General features: G+C 46.3%; 1 long non-coding RNA gene across 1 annotated transcript in view; it reads left to right on the top strand.

Moving 5' to 3' along the window:
- LOC132597754 (uncharacterized) overlaps window positions 1-19,820 on the top strand; it is a 145,027-nt gene that overhangs the window by 106,250 nt on the left and 18,957 nt on the right. Inside the window, exons 3-4 of the long non-coding RNA XR_009565042.1 lie at window positions 4,456-4,536; window positions 17,758-17,869. This is a non-coding gene — a long non-coding RNA (uncharacterized lncRNA). The remainder of the gene's footprint in view (window positions 1-4,455; window positions 4,537-17,757; window positions 17,870-19,820) is intronic.

Genomic DNA, 19,820 nt, shown 5'->3' with positions numbered 1-19,820 from the left:
AGACAGTGGTAGGGAAGGGGTCAGAGGTCAAGTTAAGGAAGAGTTGGGCTTGTAATCTTGCCTATGGCTTCTGTGAGAGTCCTCCATGACCCATGGGCCCAGGGCAGCCTGGCATCCCAGCAGGCTGGAATGCAAGTTTTCCAGGTCAACTTTTATCTTCGTACATGGTGTTTGTCCCTTTGATCCTTGAGCAGATCAAACAAAGCTCACTAATCAATGGCTTCCCTCCTTGCCTTTCAGAGCAGATCATCAAACACAGCCTTCATCTCTCCCTGCTTCCCTCCCACCCTTCTTGTTTTCCAGTCAGTCATCTGCTCTAAAGACCCAGTCTGCGGCCCACCTATCACCCCTCCCAAGTACTGCAGGTGGGATTGTTGAATGTCTTTCATTCAAATGAGTGTAGATCAATTTCAGTATTCACTCACTGTCACATCCTGGTACTTACCTCTCATCTAGGCCCTTGGGCAGGGGTGGAGTGAAGCATAGACTGGAATTGCCTGGTCTTGGTGTAGAAAGCACCTGATAATAAGAGAACCAGGAAAAAAAGAGACTTTTCTGAGCCTATTTCCCCTTTCGTGTAACTGGACTATTACTTCCTGCCCCCTCACAACCCCCAACTCACAAGGTCCAAGCGAGCAAGTTAATGGGTATGAAAGTTCACCAGGGAATGTGGCACTCTGGGTGCACATTGGGTTTGGCTAGTCATAGTCTTTACATGTTGGGAAAGACTCTATTCCCAGTTTCCCCAGGACTTCCTGAGAAGCAGGAATTTCAGTGCTAAAACCAAGAAAATCCCAGGCAAAAGTGGATGAGTCAGTCACCCTACAAAGAGACAGCATTTGGGAATGGATGTTGTGGACTGAATTATGTCCCCCCAAAATTCATTTGTTGAAGGCTTACCCACCAGTACCTCGGAATATGACTATAATTAGATAGAGCCTTTAGAGAGGCGATTAAGCTTAAATGAGGTCATCAGGGTGGGCCTCAATCCAATTCAACTGGTATCCTCTTTTGAAGAGGACATTTGGACACAAAAAGACACCAGGAACACACACAGAAAAGAACATGTGAGGACACAGCATGAAGGCGGCCATCCACGTGCCAAGGAGAGAGGCCTCAGAAGAAACCAGCCCTGCTGACACCTTGATCTTGAACTTCTGGACTCCAGGACTTTGCAAAAATAAATTTCTGTTGTTTAAGCTGCCCAAACTGTGGTATTTTGTTATGGCAGCCCAAGCTGACTAAAACAGTGTCCCACATACTCTATATCTAACTATTTGAAAGTCACATACCAAGAAAACACACAGACATTAAAATGTTTCTATCTTGTCAAGTACACCTCTATAAAGACCTGAAAGGCCACGTAAGAGTTTAGAATTCTCAGGATTCTGTGCCACCCCTGGTTGGGTAGGGTATAGCCCGCCTCTGGCCCCCAGCCTATGGCCTGTCCCGTTATACTCCCACACCCTGTCTTCGTCTTACACCATGAGTAGCTTCCCAAGTCCATGTGTGGGAACCTGGCTCTGATTACAAACACCCCCCACAGACAGACACTCGTTGGCCACCCTTCAGGCCTAGCGGTGTGCACACTGAAGGTGGGATCCGTCTCAGGGAGCATAGGCCACTGTCAGCTTAGAAGCAGACTCGGGGTCAGTAGGGCTGGGAATTGTGGATTCCCAGATGCCAACAGCATAACCTGCAAGGAGAGGATGAGGGTTCTAGGTTGACACATCCCCTCAGCCCATCAAATCCCTCTCTTTAAGGGGAGTGGCCCCAGTAGAACAGAGTGGAGCCCTCCAAAGTGTGGGGATCAGGGCAGGGCTCCCAGTTGCCCTGGTCTGAGGGCAGTACTTTCAGGAAACCAGATCCCATGCCTGTGCTGTGGCGTTCCACGCCAGTCCAGAAACAGGGGAGGAGGAAGGGACCAGTCAAGGGGGGAAGGGATTTGAATCCACACCTTCTGGTTCCAGAATCCGAGTTCTTAATGGATTCTTCAGAGCTTAAGAATTTGCACTGCTTCTTACCAAGAGCACTGCTTCTTACCTAGAGCAGTGGTCAGAGGAGACGGCCAGAGTGGGAGCCGTCAAAATAGCCTGATGTGTAGGAAACAGGTGGATGAACAGAGGTGGTTCCCTGAAGACGGGCATTCTGGGACACTCATGAGGAGGGACACGTCTCAAGAATTTGAACTCAGGATTTCTCCTGCCTACAAGATTTCTCCTGCCTACGAGATTTGTGCCCTCACTCATTAGAGCCCTGTCTTCTTCTGACAGTGATGATAATAAAAGTAATAAATTATCTCTCCATGTACATTAAGGAAAGAAACGTGAACATGCATGAAAGAAAGCTTTTGCACATAAGTCACACTCATGGAACAGTATCGGCTTCAGCTTAGGAGCAAGTAAACTGAGGCCCGGAGAGGAGAACTGGCTAATCAGAGGTGACAGAGTTCGAAATTTGACTCCAGAATCCAAGTGCATTTTAATCGTGGTACATTGAGACGATCCACAGTGGCACTGAATTATGTCCATCCGTTTGGACAGGCATTTATTAAGGTTTCTGTGCCAGGCACAGAGATGTAGACGAGATTAGCTGCCAGCACAGAGATGTGGACAAGATCTGTCTCTGCTCGAGTGACTCACAGACCACAGGGGAAATGGGCAGGTGAACTACAATCGCAGCAGTTGAGAAGTGCCGGCAATAAGGAAGTGCAGGGAGGACCCAGAGGATGGTGTGTGAAGATCACCCCAGGAGATGATTCAACTGGACCTTCAAGGCTAAGGGGAAGTGGCAGAGAACAGAGGGAAGAACCTGCTGGACAGGGAGCAGGAGTGTTCTGGGGAAGGAGATCTGAGATAGAGGGCAATCCTGGTGCTGCTTGGAGTGCCCCAGCTTGGAGCAGGGGTGGGGTTGAGGGTGGGATCGTGGGGCCTATGAAAGTCTAGTTAGATATAAGGGAAGGTCTACTCAGATTTTAATCCAGGAAATGACCAAATCAGAGATGCACCGTTATCTGTATCAAGCACCTCTCACTTTGTACTGAAATGGCCTCTTTCTTTGTCTCTGTCCCCCTCCCCTGTCTTTTAGTTCCTCAAGGAATGAGTTTTATTATAGGCAGTGTCCCATGCAGTGTCTGGAATTCATTTACTGAATGAATGAATGAATGAATGAACAAACTCTGCTACCCAGTCGTATTCTCCTATTTTGGCTTCCTTTTCTTTCCTGTGCTGTTTCTGATTTTAGTTAAGGATTGAATGTGGGCTCCACACATAGGCCCTGAGGCTGTGAGTCTGTGTGTGTATGTTTTACATCAGCCAAACCAAATAAACAAACACATGGCAGAACCCCAGGCGTGCTGCTCCTACACTTGGCACCGCTAGCTGGCACGTGGCTGCCCCTTCCCAGACACCCCAGCTCCTCCCTCCAGAGTTACGATGCCGCCTAGAGGCTTGGCTGTGGACTTGGGAAGCCCCCTCCCCTCTCCGGCGGCAGCAGCAGCAGCAGGACTCCAAGCACACACTGACACGCTCCTTTTACTTGGAGGGAATTTGAAATCACTTTTGTCTTAAAACTCCGGAGAATTGGTTGGCAGCCCCTAAGACAATGAGGGCCCACCGACAGGGTGGTGACCACAGTACCAGGACAGATTTCTGACCTCCTGTCTCCAGCTGAGCTTCCTGGCTCCATTATACTCATTCCAACTGGATTAACTGCCCAACCCCTACTGACTGCCCTCGTGACCCCTAGGGTTTCCTTCTGTGGGGCATGTCTGGCTCTTCAAGAGTCCCCAGATCTGTGGTCTCAGTACGGTGCTCACCCTCTGAGGTCTTCTTGTATTTCCCCCAAATCAGTAAATGACTGCCCTATTTCTAGGTCAGCAACTGGGGGCTAATTCTAGACTCCATTTCCCTCACTCCACAGCCCTAGTCACCAGGCATTGCAGAGTTGCCCACAGAGCTGCTTCACAAATCCATCTCCCTCTTTCTACCCCCTAGAGCTGCTGTCCTAGTTCACGTCCCCCTCATCTCTGTTTGGACATGTACAACTACCTCCTACTGGTCTCCTTGCCTCCGTCTCCCTTCTATGATCCCTTCTTCTTTCTAGGCACCATATCAATCTCTCTAAATTACTGATGTGATTCAGTCACTCCTTGACCTAAAGACAAAAATAAAATAAAATAAAATAAAGTATTAAAAAATAAAAAACCTTAAATGGTCCCTATAACAAAAACTGTATGTTGTTCTTCAATCTCCACTTTTCTCTAGTAATACAACACCCACATTTTAGGGGGCTACTCGAATTAAGACACATTTCCCAACCTCCTTTGAAGCAAGGTGTGGTCATGTGACTCAGGTCCGACCAATGAGATCTAGCTAGAAGTGCAGTATGCAACTTTTAGCAGTGTCCTTAAAGGGAAGTAGTGTGCAGTTCATCTTCCTTTCTTCCTTTCTGCAGGATGGAAAACAGATGTGATGGCTGGAGCTGGAGTAACCATCCTTGATCATAAAGTGCCCTTGGCAATGGAGGTCACACAGGGTAAGATAAAAGTGTATCATGGATCACCATACAAATCCTGCCTTTTTCTTCCAAACTTTCACATGAGAAAGAAACCAACTTCTATCCCAATGAAGTCACTGTTATTTCAGGGTTTTCTGACACTCCAGCTGATCCCAGTTTTAATGAATTACCACCTACAGATGGAGTCTGGAGCACAAATGCAAGCAGGAGCCAGGTAGGCAGCATAGCTTAGTGATGCCTTCAGGGAACAGGAGACTAGGAATGGATTTGTTTATTCATTCATTTTTATTTATTTATTCATTCAGTTTTCCATTTAACAAGTATTTATAAAGCCCCATTATGTGCCAGGCACTCTTAGGCACCGGGAAGGCAAAGACAATCATATCTGGTCCCTTCTTAAAGGAGACCTAGTCTGATTGGGGAAGACATTTTAAACAGATAAATGTAGAAGAGTGTTATGGAGATTGTAATTGCGATGTAAAAATGTGGTAGAAGCACAAAAAAGATTGAATTCTAAATAAAGATCTGAAAACAAAAACTTCAAAGAGAAAGTAACTTCTTCCTAAAAGATGAGTGATGAAGGGAATTATGGATAAACAAAGGTTAGGAGGATTCTATTCCCTGTTGTTGCAATTGCCTTCCCTTTCGGGGAATTGCAAACATTTTGGTGGAATAGAGCCCAGGTGGGCTCCGCCCAGAAGGCAATGGGGAGGAACATTAGTACAGCATAAGGAACTCTAGGACTTGATCCAGTTTGTTCTGCAGACTTTTTGCTCACTGAGCCCTTTACAGGATTTGATAACGCTAGGGAATCATAGTTCCTTACCAACAGCACTACATTGTAGAAGAGCTGATGTTTAGTGACTGCAGGCACCATGTCTAAAGATCTGACACGTAGTAGGTGCTTAGTAAATTTGGGTGTAGTAAGAGAAGACTTCCTGAGGGGTTTTGTCTCTCCGTTACTCTCTTGCTCCAACACCCCAAGTAAAAAGTCCTGGAAGTTTGGAGGACATTACAAATATGTAAAAATCCAGTATTACATAGGACTGGCTAACCCAATCAGAAACTGGGTATAAACAATCCATTTGTCACTATCTGTGTAGACCCGGTGTACATCAGCCCTGCCTGGTGGAGACTCTTTAAAATAACAGTGTAAAAGTGACTTACCTGCATTTTTTATGAGCATTGAAAGAAAACGTCCAAAGCAAGAAATACAGAAAGCACAAGGCACATAGATGATGACCTCTCACTAATTTTCACTTTGCACTTGTTGCTACTTAATCTTGGGATGCATCCGTACTCTAATTTCACCGTAGTCCAATGGAGTCAGTTTCCAGGGGCTGGATGGGGTGACTTAGAACCCTGAGCAGATCAAGTCATCCCTGCGGCTCTCAGACTTCCCTCAGGGGCTCAGAGCCCAGCTCCCTGCACCGTGGTCCTTTTCACTCTTCAAACAGAGCATCGGATTCTCACTACAGACTCAGCATGACCCTTGCTCTTGCCCTTTCCATCTTTTACAATTTCTTGTGCTCCAAACGGCCCTAAAGATAACCATGGGGAACACATACCTGACATAGTTTCCTCTCTGAAGCACTTTACTCATGGGAGAACTCTCTTCAAAGAATGCTTTAAGAGAATAGAAAAGAACAAGGCTGGGCTGCATTCGTCAGCCAATAAGGACCTTGGAAATAACTCCTCCAGCTGCTCATTTCTAAAAGTGGAAAGCTGAGACCCAGAAAACTAGAGTGGGTTGCCTAAAAACACACAGAACACTTCAACACAATTCTTCAGCAGTTTGAAGTGTGTGTACTTTCCAGTTCTTTTCTCTGCCTACACCTTGTAAACATGTTCTGAACAGATGGAAGAGTGATCCACCCCAGTTAACCCTGGGCACACACAGAGTCCCCAAGCTAAGGGCACGGTTCAGGACAGAGCCCTCTGGGAGCCTCCTTGGTCCAAGCATGTTGGGAGACCTGAGTGGCTCTGGAAAGCCACGTGGATGGAGGGCCTGGAGTTGGGGTCAGCGAAGCAGCAGGGAGCCCAGGTGATGGGAGCAGGGCTGGCCTTCTCCTCCCTGGTCTGCAAGCTTTGAACCTCTTGGGCCCAGCAGGTGGGCATCAGGGTTGGGGGCATTACCATTTGTTTTTCCACTTTGATCTTTTGTCTTTTAAGTGTTGTGGAAGATCTTTTTGGCTGGAGCCTGAGAAACTGAGCATGAGAGGCTGTGGCTTCAATACTGTGAAACTCTTTTCTTTGCAAAGCCCACTGCCTATCTCATTGCATCCCCACAAGTCATTTCTTTGCCCTTCCTGCCTCTCAGTTTTCCTCATCTACAAAATAGGAGGGTTGGACTCATCCATTGATTTTCAGACTTCACCTTTTAGCAGCAGAACCTCACCTTTTCCCCCTCAATTTACCCCCAGAAACCCAACGCTCAAAGCAAAGTGCAGCTGCTCTGCCTGAAGCTGGAGGTGGGGGTTCTCTGTCTACTTGGGTAACCTCGAGGCCCCTTCTTTAGTCAGTTGACCCCCAGGTCCTGCTAGAAGCACTAAGAACACAGTTTGAAAATCTCAGGACTAGATGACCTTAAAGTCCCCTTCTGGTTCTCCTTTATAATTGTAAAGCGAAGCCCTAGGAATTGTGGGAAGGGGAGCCAGGACCTCTAGTCTGATTATGTAAATGAACTGGCTGAAAGTCAGAAGTGGCACGTGACCAGCCTAAGTTATAGGGCGGCTCTGCCTCTTTCTGTCAAGTCTTACCCCCTGTTCTGCCTCCATGTAGAGACCATGCATGCAAGCATGCAGCCAAATAGAACTACTTAGAGTTCCCCAGACGTGACACTTTTACCCCTCTCTGCCCCTATTAACGCTCTGCCTTCTACTTGGAACGCAACTCATACTCTTTCCAGACTCTTGAATGGGCACGTGTTTAAACGAGATTCAGTAGCACCCCTTCTCTGAAGACTATCCCAAATCCCACGCCCTTTTCTTTGTGCACGCATAATTCTCTGGAGCTGCCTCTGCCGTAATAACAGTCCTTGGTGATTTATCCCCTTAACTCTTCCACTAGAGGACCCATAATATAAGTGACTTATATTTTCGGGACTTTTCAGGGTAGCTTGCACACAGTAGATATTCAAATATATGTAGTGAATGAATGGATAAAGGAATGAGGGGCATCGTTGGGACTGGCTGAAGTGCTGGCCTTCTGTCACCACGACTTCATCATCACAACAATCATGGAGCAATTTTCGTCTTCCCCTCTTTAATGTTGCCCAATATCTTCCTCCATAATATTTCCTAACATTCAGCTCCAAGAAGCAAAGGCAATTTAAATGTCAGGTTGTCCTCAGCTTGCTTAATACAAACAGCCTCATCTGCTAAGGATAGATCAGTGTGGTCAAAACTCAAAACCCACAGGGCAAATTTCCCCCAGGGAAGTCATTCAGCATAGGTCATAAAGGAAGAAAGAAATTTTTATCTATTGGTGCCCTTCTGTGTGATGGATGCTTTATGCAGGCAGGAGAACCAAGTACGCTACCCTCTTCATCCCTTTTGTCTTGCCTACTGTCACCATCCACATCCCCATCTGGGAGAACGTTGGTTTTTGGCACTTTGAAACATTAAGATATTCCTAACAAGATGACCCCTATTTGGGAAGTTTGTTAGCCTCGTGTAAGCTTCTCTGAAAATTATGAGATGAAAAGGAAAAAAGGACTTGCCTTCAGAGATCACTTCCAGCTGCAGCAGTGGGTGTCCAGGGCCTGCAGTCTGGAGGAAGTGTCCAGCAGTGCCCAAGTGTCCTGAGACAGTGGCCTCAGCAGTGGTGTTCTAAGCCAGCCATTCCTGGGCAGGGTCTGGGCTGTACCAGCCATCTCTTGCTTTCTACTTAAGCCTCCTTGATCTCTCACCTCCTCAAAGTAGGAGCTACCTGATAAAGTCTAATAAGTTCCTTTTGTGTTTACACTTAAAAAATAAATAGAATTTGCCAACTTAGACTCAAGGGGTCATAAGTTGGAACAGAATTTGCAGACTGGAGCACAGTGATAAAGCCCAGATTCTTCAGAGACAGGATAAGAAAGAAGGGAGGCCAAGATGGAGGGAGAGATCTGAGGAGCTCCATTCAAGGTGAACTTGACAGAACTAGAAGAGGACCTAAGGAGAACAGTTAAAACATGTTTGCACCACCTTCTATATTCCCAGTAGCTTTGGTGATGGACTGAGCACTCATGCAATTCTTACATTGGAAGACAAAGAACCAGCTTTGCATTTCCTCATGTCATTCTCACAACAGCCCTCAGAGGTAAGTCCTCCTGGTCTAGCACTACTCAGAGCACAAGAAGCCTTTCCTCGATGGCCTTGTGCCATCTGGCCTTTTCCTGGAGGCCAGGACCTTGGGCCAGAAGTGAGGGGCAAGTGGAGGTCTGGAGGAGGGCTTATGTTCTGATATTGAAAGAGAGAACAGAAAAGTAGTTCTCTAAGAGTTTTTGGGGTGATGGTGCTTCCATCACTGAGAAGTCTACCAAAGTCGGGCAGGAGGAGGCATTGTCTACAGAAACTTAGTTGAGAGGCTGGTGGTGGGGAAGAAGACATTTTCCTCTACCCTTCTAGGCTTTATTGGCTGGTCTAAGAGTTAAACTGACATGAGACAGATTAACAGGAGAAAATTAAAAGTTTAATAACATGTGTACATGGAGGAGACCCAGGAGAACTGAGTAACTCATCAAAACAGTCAAAGCCCTTGAGAAAGGAAATTCACATGGACGTGGAAAGCAAATGTTTGGCAAGTAAATGTTTGCTGGGCCTTGCAGAGACAGTGGGACACAGAGTGGATGGTGATCTCTAGGGCCCGCTGAGTGTCCCCTACCACACTTAGCCCATAGTTTTTGCAGATATCTCTGCTGATAGCTCTTTTCCAGGGATAGAAAAATTCCCTCTATCTAAATTCGATTAGGCAGTTAGTGAAGGAGGTCACTGAGTCTTTCAGGCCTTGATTGTTTTCAGCCTGAAATAATCCACATGCTAAAGATTTTGGGGTGGCAAGTTTTGCTCCCCTACACTGGTGAATTTGTTTAAGCCCCTTTCACGTGATGACAGGCCAGAGTTCAGATCCTGGAAGTGTACTGAGTTCGTACCATGTGCCAAGCACAGTGCTACACTCTGCGGCAACAGCTGTGAGCAGGACATCCCTGCCCTTGACGGTCTGGAGAGCAGATGTACTGCTGCTGGGGGTTCCTGGGCTCTTGTCTCTTTCTCGCCAGAACATTGTTGGAATTCTTTATCAAAAGTGAACCAAAGGGATCTTGTGGTCCATTCTTTTGTCCTCATCCTCTGTTGTCTGTTGACTTGATTGTGTTTTTGTCTGAGAGCTGAAGCTCTTTGCAGTGTGTTCTCAGTCTTTCATCTGCAATTGCTCAAGCTTACTTTGCCTTCATCATTTTCCTGCATCAGCTGTGCTTACACTGCTCAGTTGTATTTACATTGCTTGAGCCTCTTCTGTCCTTGTTTGCCACAGAACCAGTACATGAAAATGCAGCTCCAAAACAATGGAAACAGACTACTGTTCTCTTCAGTGATGTCCCCCATTAATAACTGGTGCAACGGAGGATTCAATTAAATGAAATAATATATAAAATGTATTAAGATTGTGCCAGGCATGTGGGAGGCACTCAATATATGTTAGCCATTATCATTAGAAATCTGTATTCTTCAAGCTGACGTTACCTGGAAGAAGTCCATTATGCAGAGGTCCTTCTTGGCTCTCATTAGCAAATGGCCTCTTGACCATAGCAGCTGGGGTTTGGGCCACCTGCTTCCTGCTGCTGTTGGTTTCCCTGCTTAGCAGTGTCGTTCTCACCTTCAAGCAGATCATCCCTGCTCTTTACTCCTCACCACACACTTACCTTGAAGTGTCAGTGGGGGCAGAGAAACATGCATTCCCTATGAAATTTTAACCACACATTGGGGACAATGTGAGGTCATTTATCCATTCAGCGAACATTGTGAGCACTTACTCTGTGCTGGGAGCTGTGCTGGGTGCTGAGGCTACATAGATAAATGAATCACAGCTCCTGCCCTTCAGGAACTCCAACATGTAAACTAAGTGGAACATGTTAACTATGTCCAGGTGTGAACAAAGTGTCCCTTTGTGTTATGGCAAGTATTCCTGGAGACTCCTATTCAAATGAAATTATCCCACCTAAAAAGATGAGCCAGCAACAGCCCCCCCCACCCCATTTTCTCCAGAATCAAAACAAAATTGCATGGTACTTGTGATAGGTTACAGAATTTTTAAACAGCTATTAACTCACTCCCCCTACCTCCTCCTATGGGAAAGAGCTCTTTCTCCCCATTCATGTTGGGTATGGCTATGTGACCTGCTTTAGTAGAAGTGAGTGTTTAAGTTCTGAGCCCAAGCTTTGAGAAGTATCCTGTGTTTCTTATTGCTACTCTGAGAGGTTCCAACCCCCTCCATAAGAAGAACACAGCCCTGATAGCTGCTACCTTCTGTCCTGGACCCACAGTGATATATGGTACAGACCTGAACTTGCCCCCAAGCCTGAAGAAGAGCCATTACTATGACCTAAAGATGCATGTGCAAGAAATCAATGATTATTTTTTATGTTCTGTAATTCTGTACTTGTTTGTTACACAGCAAAACTGACTAGTACTGTCTTCAAGACTCAGTGCTCTATATGACTACACCCACCCTCTCTGGCCTTCTCACACTTAACAATTCACCTGTTCCCAAGCCCACTGTGTGAGGTATTCCCTCTGCCTTGTCTTCTTCACTTACTTATGATTCAAAGCCTGGATCAAATGTTCACCTTTTTAATGATACCCTTCTTTTTTTTTTTTTTTTTTTGTGGTACGCGGGCCTCTCACTGTTGTGGCCTCTCCCGTTGCAGAGTACATGCTCCGGACGTGCAGGCTCAGCAGCCATGGCTCACGGGCCCAGCCGCTCCGCGGCATGTGGGATCTTCCCAGACCGGGGCACGAACCCGTGTCCCCTGCATCGGCAGGCGGACTCTCAACCACTGCGCCACCAGGGAAGCCCAATGATACCCTTCTTAACCCCCAGCCCCAAAATAAAAATAAATATGATGATAATAATAACACTGATAATACATTGCTAATTCATTCAGTAAGTATTGATTGGCTGCCTGCTCCAAGCAGATCCACGTTCTCCCTGTGTGCCTCCCAAGGTCTTCATCCAAATTCATCAGGCCCTCACCACATTGCCTTGTAATTGGCTGTTTAGGAGGCCTGTTCTCCCACCAGCTGTTGCCTCTTCCAGGGCAGAGGCTGTCTTTTTTGTCTCTGTGTCTGGGAGTGAGGACAAGCACAAAGTAAACGTCAGTTAAATTCAATCTCCCTGTGAACAGCAGTTGACAGTGTATGTGGCCACTTCCCCGAATGAGAGAGAAAGAGGCCAGAAGGACCAACAGCTGGAGCTGATGCTGTTCCCACCTGCAGCCCTGGCCCTGCCTTGGGGCCAAACCAGATCTGACCGGGGCAGGAAGTCCTCAGGCATCTTCAGGATCTAGTCCAGTGGAGCTTAATGTTGATTCACCCTGTTTACTGGCCTCGTGTGTGAGTCATTTTCCCAGCACTGAGTGCAGGACTCCACTATTTTACCTGGGTCGCCTCTCCACTGGCCTGACCTGGGAGGTGGTCTGTTTTACCCCCATGCTTCTGGGATGCCTCCCTCACACTTCCCACTAGCTAAAGCACCTCCACAAAGAGCAGGTTCTGAGCTAGGCCCTCTTGCTAGGAGCTGTCTGGACAGGACCGGTCTGTTTGGTCCCAAGTTCTGGTAGCTTCTCTAGGCACTAGGTTCCTCTAAAGAGGGATTTAGCTTTGTTTTTGCCAGTCCTTTCTCTTGTTAGCACGGTTCTGCGCCTGGGACCCAGCTGGTCTCTGGGGCCTGCTCCCAGATGGCAGCCACCTCTGACTTTGAGAAGGAGAGTATAAAGTACCCACTAGGACTTGGTGAATGCGACCACCACTAAACACTCAGATCTTTGAAGACAGGGAGTTCATTCCAAAATAGAGATAGGGCCTGTCTTCTATATGCCACTGAAAAAATATTGAATGAATAAATGGAAGGATGAATGCCCAGCCTCAGAACTTACCTTCCAAAGGATAAGGGAACCAGAGTGAACACAGTATTTGATATTTCAGACTGAAATGTCATTTTTTTCTCTCTTATTCTCTGCTCAATCTATTCAGCACCTCTTGCTGATCCTAACTGTCATCCTAAGCCCTCCTGCATCCCACCACCCCCAATTCCCAACCTCCGACTCTTTTCCTGCCTCCACTATTTTGGCCAGTCCCTTCTGGCACAAGGCTTGTGTGGATGGATCTGCCAATGGTGAGGCATGGCCCCATCTGGTGAGTTCTGGGACCCTAGTCCTTAGGTCCTGCCTGTACTGGCAGGTCCTGGTAAGATCCCCCAGCCATTTATACTGTGTCTCTAGGGCCCAATTCTGTACCACTTGCCCTTCCCAAAACCATGATGCTGGGCTGGTTGAGGGGAGGAGACTGAGTGAGGCTTTGGTGGAACTCAGCACTTCCCCACTTCTCTCTAACATCCTGGTTAGCAGCCCTACCTCATTGCGGAATCCCGGATGGGCCACAGAAAAGGAGAAAGCCCAGAAATCCTGTTCCATCCCTGGGCTACAGGTCTCCATCCTCACAAGACCCTGAAGCAAGTGATTCTGCTAAGAACCCTCAATGTAAGATCCTGCCCCATCTGGAGAAGTTGAGAAGTCCGAGACTATCCCCTACATCAAGCAAGAGGAAGGTCCCTTCAGAGGGAGTGTTGAATTTCAGACATGGGACCAGTGAGGGCTTCAGAGGAACACCAAGAGGCAGACAGCACAGGGAGCATAGCTCCTTTGCTCAACACACAGCTCTGGCTGTTTCAGCTACACCCAGATCCAGTTAGCTGCTGAGGACCCCCAGCTCAGGGAGGCCCCAGGCTAGCAAGATGCCCCAAGAAACAAAGTCATGGAAGAAGAGAGGGCAGCCTGGACTAATCTGAGTCACACAATCTCAGAATCTTGGAACTGAGAGGAACAGAGCCACATTGCAATCCAGCCAGTCCTCTATAACTCCTCTGATAAAAGGCCATCCTATTTTAGAATACCTCAGGCAGCAGAGCCCTTACTACCTCACAAAACCATGCACATCTTCTTCTTCACACATTATATTCGCCCTTAAATTGAGCTGAAACCTGCCTCCATGTGAGATGAAGTGTCAGACTGTCTCTCAGCTCTTCCATCTGAGCTCCCATGATGCCCCAGCTTTGGGAACATTTAATAATCCCCCAGTTTACTGCACTCTTCTAAAGCGGCCAGAAGGCTGTTTCTCTTTAAATGTCCCTCTGGGGCTAAGAAGAGTGTCTGAGAAGAAGATAACATTGTGAGTTGGGTCACTGAAACACCCTGATGTCTTCAAGGCATTTATTTATGGCCCTGTCCTAAAAAGAAGCCTCACCCCAGCCTTAGTTTGCTGGTTCCCTCCCACTCCTGGTCAGGGTAGGACATGGGGCAGCTGAGGGCAGCCCCACCCCACAGACCCCCCTTCTCCCCCTCCCCCGGCTCCACACCTGTGCACACACTTCTCATCCCTAACACCCCTTTGCCTCTGGGGCTGCCTTTTTTTACATGCAAATTTCACATAAAATCCTTCAAATGAAAACAGGTACTTTTCATTTTGCTCCCATAAACAGACACTTTCTAAATATTTAGACATCTGTATATAATGCCCTTAAACTGTTTGTTCTGAAGCATAAATAGGTATCTCCGTGTTTGAGTTAGTGCCTGATATGTTTCTCATTTAAAGAGAAAACGTAAAAAATAACTGGAATAACTACAGCCAGGAACAATGCTTACACAGCAAGTCAGTGTCTTTTATTGTGTCTTAAAGTAAAAGCTTCAGCTGTAGGGGTATTTTCTTCCCTGTCAAACAGAAGCACAGCTCTTAACTTTTAACCCTTCACAGGACTTGGCTGCCTCAGGAAAGGGGGGCCAGCAAAGGACCCATTTTTTAGGGCCTGATTTGCTATCTCGTTGCATTCACAATTCCTAGGGGCAGTACACTGATTCCTCATCCTCAACTTTTCATTGAGGGGAATGAATTCCCATTTTATTCCCAAGGAGGAAAAAGTACAAACCCTTCTCCAGCCCCTAACTGCTTCTCGTGGAGCAGATGAAATGAGGAAGGACTCCAGCACTTAGATCTGCCCTTCTGAGTTCCCTCTTGTTGGAGTCTACCAGAGGGATCTGTGATTGTCCATCCACCTCTGCCAGAACTGGGTGGGGAAGTACAGTTCAGAGGGGGAGGAATTAGGGAGCCAGTATGGATAGACATCTAAGTTATTTCCTCCAATCAGCTTTATACTAATTTTTTTAACTCCATCTCTCTGATTCTGGTTGCTTTCTTAAATGGTCTAAACTACAGTATGAGTAGAAGTGGAATTAATATTACCCCCAATCCTTACTACCAAAAATGATATTCCAAACACTTGAAGCTCCCCTCTGAACACACAGATGAAACATTATATTTTTGCTGCATCTTTAAAATGGAGCTTATACAAGATCATTATTAGTGAATGGTGTTCCTGGGGACCTAATTCAGCCTTCACTGGATTGTCTTTAATTGTTCTTCCAAACAGTTATCTAGTCTTGCTTGGACCTCCTAGTGATGGGGCATTCTCTATTTTTAGGAGGTAGCCTCTTCCATTGTTGGACAGCTCTGACTGCTAGAACTTATTTATAAATAAGTTGAAATTTCCTGTAATGTCCACCCATTGGCCCTGCTATGGACTGAATTGTGTCCCCCCAAAATTTATATGCTGTAACCTTAACTCCAATGTGATGAGATTTTGCAGTGGGTAAGATGAGGTCATGGGGGTGGGGACCTCTTGATGGGATTAGTGCCCTTATAAAAAGAGACACCAGAGAGCTTGCTCTTTCCTCACAGGTACAAAGAAGAGGTCATGTGAGCACACAGCAAGCCAGTGTCACCCATAAGGTGACACTGAGGAAGCCTCAGACTAAAACTTACCTTATTGCCACCTTGATCTTGGATTTCTAAGCCTCCAAAACTTAAATTTCTATTTAAAAAATACCTGTCTATGGTATTTTGTTATAAGAACTTGAGCAGATGAAGATAGCTCCTGTTTATTCATTCTTTCACTTATTAAACATATAATGAAACTCTAGTCATGTAAGACACTCTGCTGGGTGCTTGAGATTAAAATAAAAATGAGGAAGTTTCCATTTCTGCAGAGTCAGTTTGGAAAACAGACCAAAAACCCAGTAATTTCAGCACAAAGTATACTTTAGTATAAAGACCACTGTGATCAAGTGAGGACCCAGCAGAAAGATCCGTTTGCCTCTGAGGCAAGGCCAGCCTCTGAATCCATGGAGGATGAGGGCAAACCATGGCGTCTCACTTCCATAGCATAGGACCCGATCTCCTCCAGGAAATGCGGAGCAGGGTAAGCATCCTCACAGAAGCAGTGTGGGCCAGAGCCCCCAAGCCTGAAGGAGAGCCCAGAATCCCATGACAATCCAAACATTTGCAGAGTCAAGGAGTGGGTTCTTCCCCTTCATTTGGGGAGTGGCTGCAGGACGGACAATGGTGCCCATGAATCATGCACTCTCTGTCTCAATGCAGCAGCCAGAGGGATCCTTCTAAAACATTAGGGCACATCATTCCTCATCACATAGCCTTCCATGAACTCCAGATTGCTCAGAGGAAATGCCCAAATTCTCACATGGCCGATGAAGATGGTACAGTCCTGCCCCCATTACCTTTCTGATTATTCTCTTGATCTCCTGGTCACCCACTCCTCTCAGCCATGCTGGACTCCTTACTAAAATACCCCAGGTCTGCCCCACCTTAGGGCCTTATCATAGGCTGTTTCCTCTGCCTGGGACACTCTTCCCCAGAGAGAGCTATGTGGTGACCACCCTCCCCTCCTTGACATCTCTGCTAGAATATTGCCTTCTCGGTGAGCCCCCCCGACCACGCTTTTAACTACAGAGCAGTCCCACACTGTCTATTTTTGTTTTCTCTTAACAGTTCTTATTTTCTAAAATAGCTTATTTGTTTATTATGTCTGTTTGTATTTCTGCCCCTCACCCCCTTGCAACACACACACATACATATGTACACACATACACAGATGTAAGTCCCTAAATGCAAAGCTTTTAATCTGTTTCATTCAGTGATACATTTCAATTATCTAGAGCTGTGCCTGGCACAGAGTGGGTACTTGCAATGGACTGAATTGTGTTCCCCAGAATTCATGTTGAAGCCCTAACCCCCAATCAGATGGTATGTGGAGATAAGGCCTTTGAGAGGTACTTAGGTTTAGATGAAGGTGGGGTCCCCGTTATAGAATTCGCATCCTTATAAGAAAAGACCAGAGAGCCTCTGTGTGTGTGTGCATGTGTCAGTGTGTGTGTGTGTCATGTGAGGACACATCAGGAAGGTGGTGGAGAGCCAAAAACAGATTCTTCAGGAACTGAATTGATCTTGAATTTCCCAGCCTCTAGAACTGGGAGAAATAATATTTTATTATAGCAGCCTGAACAGACTAAGATAGTACTTAAAAAAAAAAAAAACTTGCCAAATGAATGAACAAATGAATAAGTGTAATCAAAGGGACAGCTCAAACCAAATACTGCTTTGATGTCAGACTTTTCTCTTGATTTCTCTTACAGCTTGTGGAAAACCAGAGCTTGCCAACCAATAATGCACACAATACACATATATAGTAAACCTCTCTGACTCATTTAAGCTCAAGTAAATTCCTCTGTTCATTTTTTTATTTAACAAATATTATTTCCTTTCTATCACAGACAAGCCTTCTAATCTGGCTACTAATCTTCTGCTTTGGTTTCCTTTTTACACACTTATTGCCTCTGATCAGAGCTTTGACTTGATGCTGCTATGACTTGGAGGGAACAAATGCAGTTTCTTTGTGGACAAGCAGGATGACAGCTCTTAGATCCAAAATCCAAGGAAGCCCATGTCTCCATCACCCACGGTGGCCTGATGCCTGCAGATAACTAACTCCATTAGCCCCTTCCTAGGCAGAGGGGGAAATCAACTCCCATGAAGATACCAGCTTGTGAAGTTGAAGGGTCTCATGGGACAAATCCCATATAAACACAAGAATACTTGGTGTGCCAATCTTTTCTTTTTCTTTTCTGAATTTCAGGCTTTTCATCTGTACAATGGAGATAAGAAGTGCCTACCCTATAGAGTTGTCGTGAGGATTAAATGAGGTTGTCTATGGTGCAGACCCAGCACAGCATCCGGTTCATGACAAGGTTAGTTGCTATTAGCTTTGATCTGAAGCAGCCAGAATGGCACCTGAAGGTATGTTGATTTCATTAACTCAGGACTCTGTCCACCTACATCCTGGCAAGAATCTAGGATTTCATTCTTTGTTAAGCAGTGTTCTGTATAATTTACATATCCCTACAAAATAAGGGCTGGAAGTTTATTAAGGAGTGCCCTTGGGTTCAACACTTGAGAGAGGGAGGGGAAGAAACTAACAGAAGGAGAAGTCTAGCTGTGGTGCAGGTCCAGTGGCAGCCTTGGGCAACCACTTGGAGGCTGTGGAGATGGAATTGCCCTTTAGGGTTGTCCTGGGTGGGCTGAGATGGCCAGGTCTTTACACTCCTGCACTGATCAATCACTGAATGTGGGCTTGGTGGGAAGGGTGTGACCTTGGACAAGGGGATCTCTACAGCCAAGGCAGATCCTAAGGGATTGACAACTGAAGGCCCATCTGCCAACAGCAGTCTCAGTGGCTGAGGCAACAAGCTCTTCACTGAAGAGGGAACTGGGAGGCGCATCACAGCATCCACACCGTATGCTCCCCAGCCAACTGGGCTTCAGCCTCAGCTTCCCATTCAGGGTACTAGTTACCCAAGCACACCTTCAACCCTAGCTCATTTGGCCATGGCCCAACAACTTTCAGGTTCTTCCTGACTTTGGGAAACTGGACAGAATCACTGTGTCCCAGCTCCTTGGCTGGCATCATGCTCTGAATGGGATGATCACTTCAGACCTGAATGCCAGTACCTGTTGGGCTTTGGCCATTATATGTTGCTTAGAAAGTACAGCTCTGTAACCTGCTGGGACCTCCTTGGACACTGACCCCAGCTAGGATAAAGCTTAATTTCTATACCCATGGCCTATGCACTGGGTCACCTCTCAGGCCACAAAACCCTCCACAGTCAAGTCGAATTCCTCGAGCCTTGTTTCTATTCAATGGGGCTGAGTCTGGGTTTATTCCATTCTCAATATATTTTTTTAATAGATCTTTATTGGAGTATAATTGCTTCACAATACCGTGTTAGTTTCTGTTGCACAACAAAGCAAGTCAGCCATATGCAGACACATATCCCCATATCCCCTCCCTCTTGAGCCTTCCTCCCATCCTCCCTGTCCCACCCCTCTAGGTCATCGCAAAGAACCGACATTCTCAATATTTTTACAAAGTAATAATAATAATACCAACACCTCTCATTTTTATGATACTTTATAATTTACCAGGTTCTTTACCACCCATGATCTGGGCTTTCTGTAGAGTACCCCCAGAAGATAAGCATCACTCCTGTTTCCCTTCTCTAGCTGAAGTTCAAGGTGACACAGTGACTGACGTAGCCCCAACAAGTGAAGTTAGAAGTGAACCCAAGGGCTTTGACTCCCAACTCTTCATGGCCTGCTGACTCCTGCTGCCACAGTCAGCTCAGCTTCGTGTCCTGTGTCCCCTCTCCTCTCCTCTCCTTTTCTCTGCTCATTGCCCTCCCAGGTCTCCCTTCCTCCCAGCCTAGGTGCAAGCAGAAGCTCTTCTGAAGTTGCCTGGGTTAAACCAAAGGACAGATTATTTTTAAACTTTAGCAGAGAGGGGTGGATGCTGAGGATTTCAATTGTCGTTTGCACTCAACAGAAAAGCCTATAGAGCGCCTTGTTTAACCCAAAAGAAAGACTACTAGGTTGTAAGACTTGAAACAGGCCAGGAGGCCCCTCCAGTAGGTGATCAGGCACCATGGGCAGCAGTGTGATGTGATGCGGTGTGAGGGCTCTCAAGTTAAGTCGAAGTTGGGTGCAAATTTCATCCCCCTTCTTACTTATGTTTGTGACTTCTCTAAACCTTGGTTTCCTCATCTGTTCAATGAGGTTAATATTTCCTACCTCATAGAGCTTTGTATTTATTCAAAAAATGAATGCAAAGAACTGAGCCCAGTGCCTTGTTGTAGCATTCACTTG

Source organism: Globicephala melas, chromosome 8 (genome assembly GCF_963455315.2).
Source record: "Globicephala melas chromosome 8, mGloMel1.2, whole genome shotgun sequence".
Taxonomy (NCBI): domain Eukaryota; kingdom Metazoa; phylum Chordata; class Mammalia; order Artiodactyla; family Delphinidae; genus Globicephala; species Globicephala melas.
This window is presented reverse-complemented; position numbering and strand designations above follow the sequence as displayed.